Source organism: Cervus canadensis, chromosome 27, assembly GCF_019320065.1.
Source record: "Cervus canadensis isolate Bull #8, Minnesota chromosome 27, ASM1932006v1, whole genome shotgun sequence".
Lineage (NCBI taxonomy): Eukaryota > Metazoa > Chordata > Mammalia > Artiodactyla > Cervidae > Cervus > Cervus canadensis.
Genome location: NC_057412.1, coordinates 1,275,533 through 1,286,266, shown reverse-complemented (window position 1 = coordinate 1,286,266; position 10,734 = coordinate 1,275,533). Strand labels below are relative to the sequence as shown.

Sequence of the window (10,734 nt, the reverse complement as noted above, 5' to 3'; positions counted from 1 at the left end):
TGCTTCCGGGAGAAGGGTGGGTGGGAAGAGGTGAGGCGGCGAAAAGGACGCTGTGGCGGCTTCGTAGATGTGTGGGGCTTCTCATGGCCTGTGGCCGGTGTAGGTGGGGACCTGTGACGTCCGAGTGGTTTGGAGGGCGACGCCCCTCGGAATATTGTTTTGAGAAGGGGGAGACGAGTCTGTTTCCCCGAACAGGACCTGGACAGCCTCTTCGGGTCTGCAGCCAGAGATACCCTCTCCGAAATTTCTCAGGAAATTCTACCTTAGAAAGATCTAGTTAACGCAGGTTAGAAAGCTGGTCTTTTATTAGTTCAAGAACCTAGCGAGCAGCTCATTTAGCCAGGTGTCGGTAGTGGGTGAGAACAGTCGAGGACAAAATTAAATTGGGTGTTGTTTCCTGGCTTTAAGTTCAGCTACTGTCGTGGGGATTTACTATTTCTCTCTCCTGTACAGGGAGATAATTTTTTTTTTTTTTTTAAAAAGGAAGAGGCATAACCTTGGGGAGTCAGACCTGAGTTGAAAATCCTTTTTGCTTACACTTGGGTTTCTGTTTTTATCTGGCAAATGATTGTACCAGCACATGGTAAATATGTATTTAGCCCTTCCTTTTGCCAGGCACTGTACTAAATGCGCTATGTACAGTCTTAAAATCCTTATAACAGCCCTCTGAGGTAAGCGCTGTTGTTTTCCCCATTTTACTTATGATGAAATAGTAATTGCATCAAACGTAGTGCCATTTTGTGAAAATTACACAATGTATGTGAACCTCTTTGCATTGTGTCTGCCTGGCACGTTAAGTTTTTTTGTTGTTATGACGATGTCTCCTGAAACAAGCCAGAAATAGGTACTAACCTAGAAAGGCTTCTGAGTAATTGTTCAGTCGTTGCTCAGTCGTGTCCAACTTTTTGTGACGCTATGGACTGCAGTAGGCCAGGCTTCCCCGTCCTTCACCATCTCCCGGAGTTTGCTCAAACTTAGGTCCATTGAGTTTGTGAGCCATCCAACCATCTCATCCTCTGCCGCCCCCTTCTCCTGCCTTCAGTCTCTCCCAGGGTTAGGGTCTTTTCCTGTGAGTTGGCTCTTTGTGTCGGGTGGCCAAAGTGTCAGAGCTTCAGCTTCAGCATCAGTCCTTGTGATGAAGGTTGATTTCCTTTAGGATTGACTGGTTTGATCTCCTTGCAGTCCAAGGGACTCTCAAGAGTCATCTCTGGCACCACAGTTTGAAAGCACTGATAAAGCATCAGTTCTTCGGTGTTCAGACTTCTTGATGGTCCAACTCTCACGTTGGTACGTGGCTACTGGAAAAACCATAGCTTTGACTATAATTTGCTACCTTCTACTAGGAATGCAGAAAGTGGTTTACATTCTGATTCAGGATTTCCTTATAAGCAAACAATGAACATAAAAGAACTCCAGTGTGAAAGAAAATGTTTCTACAAGTTTGAATTCTAGCCAGTATTTTAAACACAGCTATGAAAGTGGGGGAAGCACACAGTTTTAGAAACTACCCATACTTATGTAGCACTTTGTATTTTATTCAATACAATGCACTAGTCACAATGTCATTTTCATGTTTGCATCTTATAAGTAACTATATCTTAGTCCAAGTAGTTAAGTGATTTGATTAAGTGACTAGACTTTGTAAGTTACTGGGACTCTTAAGTCCATTGCTCTTTTCAGAATGTCAGTTTTGTGGTATGATCCTTTACATATAGAAAGTGAATTGAAGTCAGCCGAGTAATCAGTAAAGCACACTTTGAACTGCAAAGTATAAATTACCTAACTGACCTAGGGGATTATTTTCCTTATGTATATGAAACCTGGAGGTAGGCAGTTTCTGGCATTGGTTCAGCTACCAAGAGGTGCTCTACCATCCTCTCTCTCTATGTGTAGGTGTGTGTGTGTGTGTGTATTCTGAATCATTTAAAAGTAATTGCATGTATTATGTTCCTTTACTCCAAAGCACTTCAGTATTTGCTTCATCAAAGCAACGGCATTCTCTTACATTATCATAGCTTTGTTAACAAATTCAACAGATTTAACATAGACAAAATATTATTGAATGTACAATTTTGTATTCCAGTTTCAACAGTTGTCCTGATGATGTCTGTGAGGGCAACCCATAGACTTTTAAATTAGCAGGTCAAATGAGTGATAAACCAAAGCATTATTGCTCAGTTTAGTTACGGGCAGAAAGAGTTCACCATCGAAAATATAGTTCCCATTTAAGAGAAAAATACAGGGACATCACTGGTAGTCCAGTGGCTAAAACTCCACACTCCCAATGCAGAGAGCCTGGGTTTGATCCATAATCAGGGAGCTAGACCTCACATGCTGCAACCAAGGGCTTGCATGCCTCAAGTAAGACCCAGTGCAGCCAAATAAATATTAGAAAAGAAAATTGTAGTTCTTTTCCTTTTATTTTTTATTTTTTTGTTTTTTTGTTTTTTTTTTTTGTTCTTTTTTTTTTTTGTTCTTTTCCTTTTAAAAGGTGGCTGCATACTCTGCAGTCAACAGTCCTAGTGATTATAAAATGTGGTCAGAGGGTAAAATTTAAAGTCAGAACCAAACATAGGTTGACTAGCTTTTTTTTTTTTTTAATTTTGATCATGCCGCTTGTGGGCAGTTCTCGAGACCAGGGACTGATCCTGGCCCATATCGGTGAAAGCACTAAATCCTAACCACTGGGCCACCACGGACACCTGGTTAACTCGAAATTTTTATGTGATCTGCTACCTTGCTTATTTAAACTCCATAGACTTAAACCTGTTCATTTTCAGTTTAAATTGTTAACAACTGTAAGGTTATGTTATAATTCAAATCAACATGCTTGAACCTCAGTCTGTTCTTTTCCACAAAGTCTTAATTAATCACTTCAAGCTTGTCAGCTGGAATGCAGTATAATCTTGTATAAAAGGGCTGGTTTTAAATTAAAGTCTATTGGCTTTCATGTGTGTAACATGTCCTAGTTTGAAACATCTTTTTTGTAGTTCTGTACTCTTACAATAGAGTTGAGCATTTTGAAACAAATTTCCCCTTAAACCAGGGAGGGTAGAGAGTTGGCACAAATTCCATTAGCTTTAAACTTAGTCAGTAGCTGTGTTTCTGAGTGGGTGGAAAATAGATGTGATACTTTAAAAAAGTTATTAACATTTTTTTGTTACTTTATAGTTACATTAAATACTTAATGAGCTACTGCAAGAAGCTTGGCACTGCAAAAGTAACTTTTTTTTTTTTTGTTCTTGGATATAGTTTCAGACTTTGACTGAAGCATGTGAGGGCTGTGTTTTAATTCCATCTGTTTCTTCTTTTTTAAAAAAAGATTCATTTGTTTATTTTGGGCCATGCTGGGTTTTTGTTGCTATGCATGGGATTTATTTAGTTCTCTAGTTGCAGGGGAGCAGGGGCCACTTACCGTTATGGTAACATAGGCTCTCATCTGTGCAGTCCACTGCATTTCAGAGCCGAGTCAGAGCACTCAAGCTTCAGTAGTTTGGGCTTGTGAGCGCAGTAGTTGTGGTGCAGTGGCTTAGTTGCCCCTTGGCATGGGGATCTTCCTGGACCAGGGATCGAACCTGTGTTCCTTGCATTGGCACGTGGGTTCTTAACCACTAGACCACCAGAGAAGCCCCTCTTTTCTTCCTTCCTTCGTTTCATTTGCTGGTTCTGTGGTAACTGCAAATAAGTTGATTTATTTCCAGTAAGTTGTGGTACTATAGTAACCAAAATCACACCGCCCTGCAGATTGATGGATGGTTCCCTCTGAATTCTAAAGTCACATTTTGTTCAATGATGTTTGCAAATTGTATCTTCTGAAACTACAATTTCCAGAAACACCATGAATCTGCTTTCCTCTGGGTGCCATCTCAATTCATTGTTTTTGGTTTATTTTATTCAAATAGAATTGAGGAACACTATTGTTAGTTTGGTTATATCAGTTCCTTTTTTTACTCTGATCAAGGAAGTGTTTATTGTAGACAGTGTCAGTTTTAAAAGAAAGGAAGAGGTAAATGAACTTAATTAATTAGCATAATAAGACTGAAAATCTAGAAGGGTTGGGAAAAGGTAACCTGGAAAAGAGGAGATTCACACTCATTTGAATATTTTTCCATTCTTCATCTTCCCTAGTGGGTTAACCAGTTATCTAACATCCTAAGGTGGTCAGTAAGGGCCACACACAGGATTTGTGGAAGTTTGCTAATGAAAAACTACCCTCCCCAACCTAGGATGCCAGTTTTCATTTTTGGCCTTGAATCAACATAAGGATTTATTGTCACTTGAGCCTGCATTTGAAGACGCTTGCTCCTTGGAAGCAAAGTTATGACCAACCTAGACAGCATATTAAAAAGCAGAGACGTTACTTTGTCCACAAAGGTCCGTCTAGTCAAGGCTATGGTTTTTCCAGTAGTCATTATGGATGTGAGAGTTGGACTATAAAGAAAGCTGAGCGCTGAAGAATTGATTCTTTTGAACTGTGGTATTGGAGAAGACTCTTGAGAATCCGTTGGACTGCAAGGAGATCCAACCAGTCCATCCTAAAGGAAATCAGTCCTGAATGCTCATTGGAAGGACTGATGCTGAAGCTGAAACTCCAGTACTTTGGCCACCTGATGTGAAGAACTGACTCATTTGAAAAGACCCTGATGCTGGGAATGACTGAAGGTAGGAGGAAAAAGGGACAACAGAGGATGAGATGGTTGGATAGCATCACTGACTTGATGGACATGAGTTTGAGCAAGCTCTGGGAGTTGGTGATGGACAGGGAAGCCTGGCATGCTGCAGTCCATGAGGTCACAAAGAGTCGGACACGACTGAGTGACTGAGCTGAACTGAATGCTTTCTGTTCCTTGAAACAATGAATAATGTATATATCTCCAAATGCAGGCTGATAGTGGGGAAAACAGCTGCACATCAGTAGCCTGGGAATCAAGATTTGAATTGTTTTCAGCCCATATAACATTTACCCAACATGTTTATCAAAATCACTGCCTCACAGCCCAACTACTCTATGTTTGCTTTTTTTTTTTTTTTTTAATTATCTCTGTCTTTGGCTGCGCTGGGTCTTAGTTGCTGCATGAGGGATCTTTTAGTTACAGCATGTGGGATCTGGTTCCCTGACTGAGTATCGAACCTGGGACCCCTGCACTGAGAACACAGTCTTAGCCCCTGGACCACCGTGGAAGTCCCCATTCTTGTTTTTTCTTACCCTTCAAAATTTGTTTCCAGTTTTATTGAGCTGTAATTGACAAAAATTGTATACCTTTACAATCACCCTTCAAAATTTGTTTCTGGTTTTATTGAGCTGTAATTGACAAAAATTGTATAACTTTACAGTGTGTAACTTGGTAATTTGGTATATGTACAAGTATGAAATAATCATCACAATCACACTGATTAACAAATTAACATATCATCACCTCACATAGTTACTGTTATCTTTTCTTTTTTTGATTCCAGCTGCAGGATGGAGAGCCTTCAGCAATCCTTGGGAAACTTAGGACTTCATTTATGGGTAAAGAATTTTAATAAGGGAATTCCCTGGTTATTCAGTGGTTAGGAATCTGCACTTCCACTGCAGGGGGGCCAGAAAAAAAAGACTTTTTATCTGGAGTTAAGATCCATTATCTTATTTTTCTCCTATGCATTGAGTTTGTTCAGCAGCAGTTAAAGTCCTGTGTGGGGCTTCCCTGGTAGGTCAGTGGTAAAGAATCTGCCAGCCCATGCAGGAGACACAGGTTCGATCCCTGGTCCAGGAAAATCCCACATGCTGTGCAGCAGTTGAGTCTGTGTGCTACAGTTACTGAGCCCATGCTCCGAAACTGCTCAAGCCCATGTCTAGAATCCATACTCTGCAACAAGAGAAGCCACAGCAAAGAGAAGCAAGAGGGGAGCCCTCAATCACCACCAGAAGAGAAAGTCTGCTCATAGCAACAAAGACCCAGGGCAGTCAGTTCAGTTCAGCCCAGTCGCTCAGTCGTGTCTGACTCTTTGCGACCCCATGGACTGCAGCATCCTAGGCTTTCCTGTCCATCACCAACTCCTGGAGCTTGTTCAGACCTCATGTCCATGGAGTCGGTGATGCCATCCAGCTATCTCATCCTCTGTCATCCCCTTCTCCTCCTGCCCTCAGTCTCTCCCAGCATCAGGGTCTTTTCCATTCAGTCAGTTCTTCACAAAGAATTGGAGTTTCAGCTTCAGCATCAGTCCTTCCAATGAATATTCAGGACTGATTTCCTTTAGGATGGACTGGTTGGATCTCCTTGGGGTCCAGGGGACTCTCAAGAGTCTTCTCCAACACTATAGTTCAAAAGCATCAATTCTTAGGTGCTCAGCTTTCTTTATAGTCCAACTCTCACATCCATAATGACTACTGGAAAAACCATAGCCTTGACTAGATGGACCTTTGTTGGCAAAGTAATGTCTCTGCTTTTTAATGTGCTGTCTAGGTTGGTCATAACTTTCTTTCCAAGGAGCAGGTGTCTTAATTTCATGGCTGCAGTCACTATCTGTAGTGATTTTGGAGCGCAAGAAAATAAAGTCTGTCACTGCTTCCATTGTTTTCCCATCTATTTGCCATGAAGTGATAGGACTGGATGCCATCGTCTTAGTTTTTTGAATGTTGAGTTTTAGGCCAGCTTTTTCGTCCTTCTCTTTCACTTTTATCAAGAGGCTCTTTAGTTCTTCTTCACTTTCTGCCATAAGGATGGTATCATCTGTGTATCTGAGGTTACTGAAAATTCTCCTGGCAATCTTGATTCCAGCTTGTGCTTCATATAGCCTGGCCTTTCACATGATGTACTCTGCATATAGTTAGCAGGGTGACAAAAAAGCAATCAATCAGCTTTTAAAAAATTAAGTAGAATAGCATTAAAATAAAAAACCCAATTAAGAATACATGTTACCAAGGAGGTAGAGACACTAAAAATTATAAAATATTGCTGGAAGAAATGAAAGAAGACCCAAGTCAAAGGAAAGACATCCTGTATTCATTGATTGGCAGACAATATTACTCAGATGGCAATACTCTCCAAATTAATCTACAAGTTAAATTCCTTTCAAAATCTCAGTCAGCCTTTTTGAAAAAAGTTGACGAGCTGATCCTGAATTTACATGGCAAGTCAAAGTACACAGAGTAGGGACTTCCCAGGTGGTCTGGTAGTTTAGACCCCACACTCCCAGCTCCCAGTGCGGGAGACCTGGGTTTGATCCCTGCTCAGGGATTGCATGTGCCACAACCAAGACCTGATGCAGCCATACATATGTATGTTAAATGGAACACAGAATATAAAAAACAGTCTTGAAAAAGAAGAACAAAAGTGAAGAGTCACACTTCCTTATTTCAAAAGTCACTACAAAGCTACTGTAATCAAGGCTTTGTGGTACTGGCATAGGATAGACAATGAATGTAGAATATCAATGAAATGTAATTGAAAGTTGAGAAATGAACTCATGCATTTTTGGTCAGTTGATTTTTGACAAGGGTGCGAAGACAAATGGGAAAAAATGGGCTTTTTAGTATGTGGTGCTGGGACAACTGTATATCCACTTGCAAATGAATGAAGTTGAACCCTTGCTTCACATTATATTAAAAAATGAACTCTGGAGAAGGCAATGGCACCCCACTCCGGTACTCTTGCCTGGAAAATCCCATGGACGGAGGAGCCTGGTAGGCTGCAGCCCATGGGGTCGCTGAGAGTCAGACATGACTGGGCAACTTCACTTTCACTTTTCACTTTCATGCATTGGAGAAGGAAATGGCAACCCACTCCAGTGTTCTTGCCTGGAAAATCCCAGGGACAGGGAAGCCTGATGGGCTGCCGTCTATGGGATCTCACAGAGTCGGACATGACTGAAGCCACTTAGCAGCAGCAGCAGCAGCATGTGAGAGTAAAAGCTACTAGTTTTTGCAGTTGCCATGTACGGATGTGAGAGTAGGACCGCAAAGAAGGCAGAGCACTGAAGAACTAATGCTTTTGAACTGTGGTGCTAGTGAAGACTCTTGAGAGTCCCTGGGTCTGCAAGAAGATCAAACCAGACAGTCCTAAAGGAAATCAGTCCTGAACATTCATAGGAAGGACTGATGCTGAAACCAAAGTTCCAATCCTTTGGCCACCTGATGTGAAGAGCCGATCCATTCATTAATAAAAAGAAATTTAACACACACACAAAAAGAAATTTAACTCAGTTTTAAAATGAGCAAAGATTTGAATACCACATTTCAACCAAGTGAAAGTGTTAGTCACTCAGTCATGTCCAACTCTCTTTGTGACCGCATGGACTGTAGCCCTCCAGGCTCCTGTCTGTGGAATTCTCCAGGCAAGAATACTGGAGAGGGTAGCCATTCCCTTCTCCAGGGGATTTCCCTATCCAGGGCTTGAACCCAAGTCTCCTGTGTTGCAGGCAGATTCTTTACCATCTGAGCCACCATGGAAGCCCATTTCACCAAAGAAGACATACAAATAACCACTAAAACATTAAAGGATGCAGGTGGGGCTCAGGAGTTAGCACTTTTAAGAAGCTTAGCCAGGGACCTACCAGGTTAACAGACAATTTTAGGATTAGGATTGCTATTCAGGTGGATTGGTACAGTTTTGAAACCAGGGGCATCCTGTGGGCTCCTGGGCATGGAGACTTCTGTCTCTCATTTCTTGTAGGCAAGACTCCAGCCTCCATGACCTTCCCTGAGTTCCAAACAGTGGATTTGAACAGTTGCTAATCAAAGTGAGGAGCAGCCAAGAAGCCAGCTGAGGCAAGATTAAAGGGACCAGAGAACTCATCAAGGTCAGGAGACCCACTACCTGTGACCCTGCGCATACCCCCCCCCCCCCCCGAAGTGTTTTTATAAAACTCAACAAATCCTTCCGGGTTATGACACATAGTTTTTCAAGCCAGGGCCTTCTGTGCCCACCTTTACCTGGCAGAGCAGTAAGACTCTCCTTTTCTAGTTCACCCAAACTCTCTTGAGATTTGATTTGGCACAGGTGCAAAGAGGCAGAATTTTTGGCATTATAAAGCAGGTGGCATGCTTTCTGACACAAAGTGTGGGAAATTCTGTATTGTGACTTCTTGCTCTATGTGAAAGTGTTTTGTATGTAAGTTTGATGCATTTTATAAGATTAAAAGTAATCCTGATCTATTTAAAAAATTACACAAATTCATCTTTTTATGGTAACAGGAGTTGTATCTTTCGGGGGAATAGTTTTATCGACTGTAATTCATATGGCACACAATTCACCATTTTTGAGTACAGTCCAGTGGTTTCGGTGTGTTCATGGGTGGTGCAACCATGTTCACACAATCGATTTTACTATGTTCTTGTTACCCCGAGACCCTGCGCAGGTCATCATCTCCAAAGACTTCTATTCCCATAGCCCTGGGAGACTATTAATCTCCTCTAAGGATTTGCTTGTTCCAGACATTGCACATAAATGGAATCTTAAATGTGCAGTCATGTGACTGGCTTCTTTCACTTAGTATAATGTTTCAAGTTTGATCCATGTTGCAACCAGTACTTGAATTTCCTTTTTATGGCAGAGTAATATTTCATTGCAGGGATAGTCTACATTTACTTGATTCGTTATCTAATGGACATTTAGATTATTTTTGGTTACAGCCTTGTGGTTAATATACATGGCTTGAGAAAGAATGACTAGAAGACTAACAGTGTAGGGATGGAGGAGGAAAAAATTGTGTATTAGATAATTGGTAAAAAGCAGTTTAGGCAGATAAAAAAGGTAAGAGGAACTGTCAGCATAATGTGAACTTCAAGAAACAACTGGAATGTTATTAGTCTTCCCAAACCTCTTGCAGCTGCATCAGTCACCTGACCTTTGGAGCTGGGCCTTTGTCAAATCAGGGCCTCTGAGCATGGGAATCCTTGTCATGTGGGGCATCCACCATCATATGAGGCAACACAAAGCTGTGTCCTAGTCTCTTTACCCCAGGCCGTTAGAGCAGGGTGTGATCTAGACTGGACCAGTCAGATGATCCTGCCTGGGCAAGTGACCCAGAGACTGAGGAAGTCAGGGTGCACTTCAGTCGTGGAAACGGTGGCAGACTGAATGCTCACTGAAGCGAGGCCGAGGGAACCTGACTTGGCCATGGCACCCACGTCCTTGCAGGTCTTCCCCTGGGCAAGACTTTGGCTATGGTTCTGAATGCTCAGCACGGGAGCGAGTAGCCAAGAAAACTCTGGTGAAAAAAAGTAATGAGGGACTAGCTACACCAGTTACTAAATGGCATATTGTACTGGAGTTACTTAACTCAACTTGGCACATTACTTTACTTAGCATAACTCTGGCGATCTCAGTTCCCCAACCGAGACTGAACCTAGGACCTTGGCAGTGAAAAGTGATGAGTCCTAACCACTGGACTGCCAGGGGATTCCTTGTACTTGAGTTATTTTTAAAAGTTTGTATAGTAGTTAATGGTAAAACATTTTAGCCTCTAAATGTACCCTCTTAAATCTCTTAAAAATTATTGTAACATTCCTCTTTAGAGTATCTGGCTTACCCATCACTTTGAAACTTTGATACTTGAATGCTTTGACTGTTGTGTGTAACCAGCACAACTGATTAAAGTTAAACTGCTGATAAACTGATAAAAGTTAAAACTGTTTTATCAGCTGATAAAACTGATAAAACAACTGATAAAACTGATTATCTCATATCTTTATACCTGAACACAATGTAGGGGCTCATTTGTTTTAATCCTGCTTACACGAATAGAAACAGA

The 10,734-nt window shown here is 41.5% G+C and overlaps 1 long non-coding RNA gene across 1 annotated transcript; it reads left to right on the top strand.

The window, feature by feature from the left end:
• The first annotated feature begins 45 nt into the window (after positions 1–45).
• Positions 46–9,140, top strand: LOC122428800. Its single transcript, XR_006265819.1, has 3 exons — positions 46–286; positions 5,458–5,512; positions 8,655–9,140. It is a non-coding gene; the product is annotated as an uncharacterized LOC122428800 (long non-coding RNA).
• The last annotated feature ends 1,594 nt before the right edge of the window (positions 9,141–10,734 follow it).